Below are 4,943 nucleotides of genomic sequence, written 5' to 3' on the forward strand. Positions count from 1 at the left end.
AATAAAAGTTCAATAGTGCCTACACCTTCCAAAATGGTGGCTAAATCAATGTGAAATAAAATGGATGAACATGTCTCAATGATTGTTGTAGGGTTGGGATTTGGGATTGGACTGGGTGGTACAATATCAGTAATGGTATGGTGAAACAAACTTGTACGTTCCATGCGGAGCTCCAAAATAAGAGGGTTATGTGCAGTTGCAGATTTCCCAAAGTAGCTACAGCCCACACTTCTCCTTTTTCTCGTCCACTAGTTCAGTTGCTCCATCTATTAGTCAAATTTAAAATGTTTTTGTTTCATCCATTCATAAAAAGATTAAGCTACAAGGTGTTGTGTTCTAGTATAATGATTCCATTACTAGTGGTTGTGGGAGAAGAGAAGTTTGTAACAATTTTAGTGATGGTAGTTTGAGAGAGAATAAGGCATGTATAAAACGTGTGTAGTGTGATAGCAAATTGGTTTTCTTGATAGCAAAGTATGTGGTTAATCAAGAGTATTGGCTTAGGTCATTATATTCAATTTTTATTATAAAATCAATATCATAGATTTTTGTTTTAAATTATCATTATATAAATGGAAATTGTATATTATTAGTCCCTGCTTTTAGGGGACTAGTGTTTTCACTCTGCCTGTGCTAATTTAATTCAGACCCCACACAACGTTTATGGTTTTTAAAAAATTTGTTATTAAAATGCGATAATTATTTCTAATTTATGATTGGCTACTTAGATTTTTCCAAAGGGCTGTTGTCGATGTGTCTCCTGCATAGGGTTTCTTGTGGCATTTTGTAGAATAATAAACGTGTCAGATTATCAGGCTCATCGATTTTTATTTTCCGTAGTCCATTAAGAATTCTTTATTTTCTCTCTTTCGAAACAAAACTATTATGCGCAGAGTCTTCACGCTGAGCAAAACAGGGGAAATCATTTTTCCAGGCGATTTCTAAGACAATAGAAGAGAGTGACAGAAATCCGGGTATGACTTCCCTACTGTTCAAACATTATCTGCATTTGGCTCTAGCTGGATATCCCAATTTAGAGATTTTTTTGCTGTTTCTGAAAAACCTATCTAGCTTTTTCGTCCTTTCTGATGAAGATGCCTCCTCCAAAAACCCTTGTTGTTCTTTTGTCACTTCTCCCATAGAAGACACCTGTTGTTGCTTTTTTGTTCCTCTTTATGGTGAAGACGACGACTCTTGAAACCCTTCTGGGTCTTTTGTCCCTTCACTTGGTGAAGAAAACTCAACACAATCCTTTAGCTTTCTCTGCAGTTGCTTCTCTCCCATAACAACATACATATAATTTTCTACGACATTTACGTTCTTCATTATTTCGGAAATTGACAGATATGAACTGAAAATTTGAAAAAAGTTACAAATCCACAAAACAAGGATCCTTTCTCCATGCTTAATAGCCCCTACAACCAGAAAAAGAATAGCAAAGCCATTATTCACTAACTGCTCCAAATCCTTGGGTATAGCCGATTACCCCATGCTCTGTGGAGGAGCGCATTCCTCCTCACTTCCCAATTACTCAACTCCTCTCATTGCAACAAATAGCTTGTTTTCTAAAAATAGCTATACAATTTTCCAGGAAATAGGGTATACAATTTTCTAGGAAATGTCAAAAAAAATTCTATGCTTTTATTTTTTATGCTATCTACAAATAGCTTGTTTTCTAAAAAATCTTGTGATCACTTGCCTAATCTGTGAATACTTTGCGAATTTTAGAACTATTATTTGAAAGTGTCTTTGCCCATTAAGATTATCAACAGAGTTCCTGATATCCTATGCTACACAACGAGTTACATAAAAAATCCCAAGTGCTCTTTGGTTGAGGCTCTTCTAAATTAGGCTGTTCTCTTTCTGATGAATGACAAAAGAAACTCTCTCCCGCCTTCAACACTCAAATACAAAACACAAAACAAACTTACAAAAACAGAGTCTTTGTTTTTTAACTCAACAGAAGAACAATGAAATATAGTTCCATTCTTTTAAATCTGAACACTGAACACATTAATTACAAATATGACCTTCAATGGCCTCTCTCACACTCAGTACTACTCTTCGGCCGATGCTTACTCAATCGAGACCCTCTCTGCAGCTTACACTTTGCAGGCCCCGCACACATGAATTTTTCCCCTTCTCTTATATTGCTCTGCATACGATTCACATTCTGGACATCCATTCGAATTCATCTTGCTAATTAATAAAACTGTCTTATTTTCATTTCTGCGCACTATCCTTACCTGTCCACGCATCTCATTAATTCCCTTAATTCATATTTGGCCAATGTCTTCTTGTCTTCCTATGCACAATTTGAAAATTCTCTTGAAATTAAAATAATTTTTTATGTCTATACTTTGTTTTCTGCTTCTTTGCCTGCGCGACCTCTGCTTCTATGAAGTTGATCAGTCGTTTTGGTAAGGTCTGGTTGAAATTGAAGACCCTTGATTGCATCTTGTCATTGGATATGAGACAACTGTTTAGGGGATTTGTCTAAACTTCCACATTCTGCATTTGATTGAAGCCTGCAGCTGACAATCTCTCCATGAACCTTCTTTGAAGCACTATAAATCATGCTGGGAGAACGGTAGAAAGGGTAAAGTAGTTGGGCTTATGTCGTCCTCATTTTTTTTAAAAGTATTAAGGAATCACCAACGTGTTCATAAATTCTTTATGAGCTGTGATCATGACAGCCCATGAAATTCCTTGACCATTTAGTTTAGAACTTTGTGACCTTTCACCAAACTCACACTCTTGGCATGCTAAACGAACAGATTGTTCATTGAATTCGAGACTGAATGTTAGGGCATGAATTCCTTGTTCCAAAGCTCCCACTTCACAAACAAACTACCAGAGAGCAAAGGTTGTATTTTAACTTTCTTATCATAGACAGATGAACAGAGAGATGCCAAATGAAAACCAAAGCAAGTCAACATTGAGGAAACTAGTGTTGCAACTCCAATGGAACTCTTTGAGTCCCTATAAGCCAATCTCAATCATATAGCAGTAACATTAATTTCACCACTTTTTTCTGAATTTGGAAACTTTATAAACTCAAAACTTCTGAACATGTAAAATTAGGGTAATTGAATTTGGAGAATATTTTGAGCTGTAGGTACTGTGCATGATTTTGACCCATTGAAACTTTTAAGCTAGCCAAATAAATAAATTTTGTATTTTGTGGATTGGAGTTGCTTTCGCTAGATATACATGTCCTTAAGCTCTAATTTGGATTTTAAGGACAATTTCTTAGTTGATAATTCTTTCACTATGTTTTTGTATTGAATATATATGAGAGGAGGACAGTCAACGAACTGCCAAGGAAAGAAGAAGATACTGAAAGTTACATTGATGCACAGATGGACGCCAAATTTTATCTAATACTTCTTTTCATGGTTTTTTTTTTTTTGAAAAAAATGTATATAAAATTGGATGTAAAACTTGTTGACACTGGAGTTTCGAATTCAAAACTAGCCAGTAGGTTTTTAAAAAATCAAAGGCAAAATCATAGGATATCTCTATCAAGGCAAGCCTGTTGCAAATGAAGGCCTAGTAGCCAAGCATTTAAGAGTTTATTGACTATTTTATAACGCATAGCTAAAATTGTTTATAATATTTTTTTATAGTTTGATTATATATGCATGGTTTCTGTAGTTATTTGTTGGTCATTTTATAATGCATGGCTAAAATTGCTTATAATATTTTTTTAATGGTTTATGTAGCTATTTATTGGCCATTTTATAATGCATGTCTAAAATTGCTTATAATATTTTATTTTATAGTTTGATTACATATGATACAATTAGAAAAGATGCTAAGCATATTAACAATAACTGGGTAGGTTGGAATACACATAGAAAAACAAGTTCAGTAAAGTATCAGGAAACTAATTATAATGCTGTTTTTGGTACTCTAAATTTCAAAACAAATGACATTAAAGAAGATATTTAGTTTCGTTTTGAAAAGTAATTTAATAAAAATGTCTTCAACTATAATTTGTGCATTCTAAGATTTGTAATGTCTATAGTCATTCTTGCCAGCACACCCGACATTAACTGTGTCATTCTTACCAGCACACCCGCCAGATGGTTGTGGATGAAGAAAAATTGCATCATGCAACCTTCTCAATCATATGAGTTTTATCTAAGCAATCGACGGGCTTTTTAATCTTAAAATGAATCTCTGTTTTTGCTAGCCTTTCATAATTGCAACGAGCAAGAGCAGTTTTATGTTTTATGGAACCTACAGAAGCTTTTATCAGTTTTAATATTTTTCTTTCTCCATTCACAAACAGTGCATGGATCTCTACTTTGAAACAAGTTTCTCCTAAAGAAAAATAAGGGCATTTTTTTTCATCTTTCACACTTGCCTTAACCTGTATAACCAATAATGGGCAAATTATATGGAACTCAGCCCTTCTTTCTTGTTGTTATGGTGTCAACTAAGCAATTGGCTTGGTTGTAGTGGGATTGCTACATTATTTGGTAAAAAAATAATTAGAATGGTTTTTGAAATCTCAATACGAATTTAATTGAATTCAAAATTGTTTACACTATTTAATCATTACATGAATTTGTACTTTGTAAGAGGGTATGAACATGTAAGAAGGTATGAACATATTTTATGTTTTTGCATCACATAAATTTTTTTACAATGTCATATTATATGGAACTCTGCAGCTGCATTGCAGCTCTTGTTATATTTTTTTATTCATTTTGTTTAGGTTATTTTTTCAATAATGATATATATATTTTCAAATTTCAAACACAAAATATTTTTATAATGATGAATTACATACTATTTTTGTTGACTCATTTTGTTTGAGCTAGCTTTTATATAACAATTAATATTGTTTCATATTTTGAACATAAAGTATACAAATTAAATGCTTCTAAGATGGTAAATGAGAGCATTATTCCATGTCTAATGTAAGAATTCTA

General features: G+C 33.3%; 1 long non-coding RNA gene across 1 annotated transcript; it reads left to right on the forward strand.

The window, feature by feature from the left end:
• Nucleotides 1-748: 748 nt before the first annotated feature.
• On the forward strand, nt 749-4,548 carry LOC131032551 (uncharacterized). The gene is made up of 2 exons (XR_009103469.2): nt 749-974; nt 4,044-4,548. It is a non-coding gene; the product is annotated as an uncharacterized LOC131032551 (long non-coding RNA).
• Nucleotides 4,549-4,943: the final 395 nt, after the last annotated feature.

The sequence above is a fragment of the Cryptomeria japonica genome, chromosome 9 (genome assembly GCF_030272615.1).
Source record: "Cryptomeria japonica chromosome 9, Sugi_1.0, whole genome shotgun sequence".
Lineage (NCBI taxonomy): Eukaryota > Viridiplantae > Streptophyta > Pinopsida > Cupressales > Cupressaceae > Cryptomeria > Cryptomeria japonica.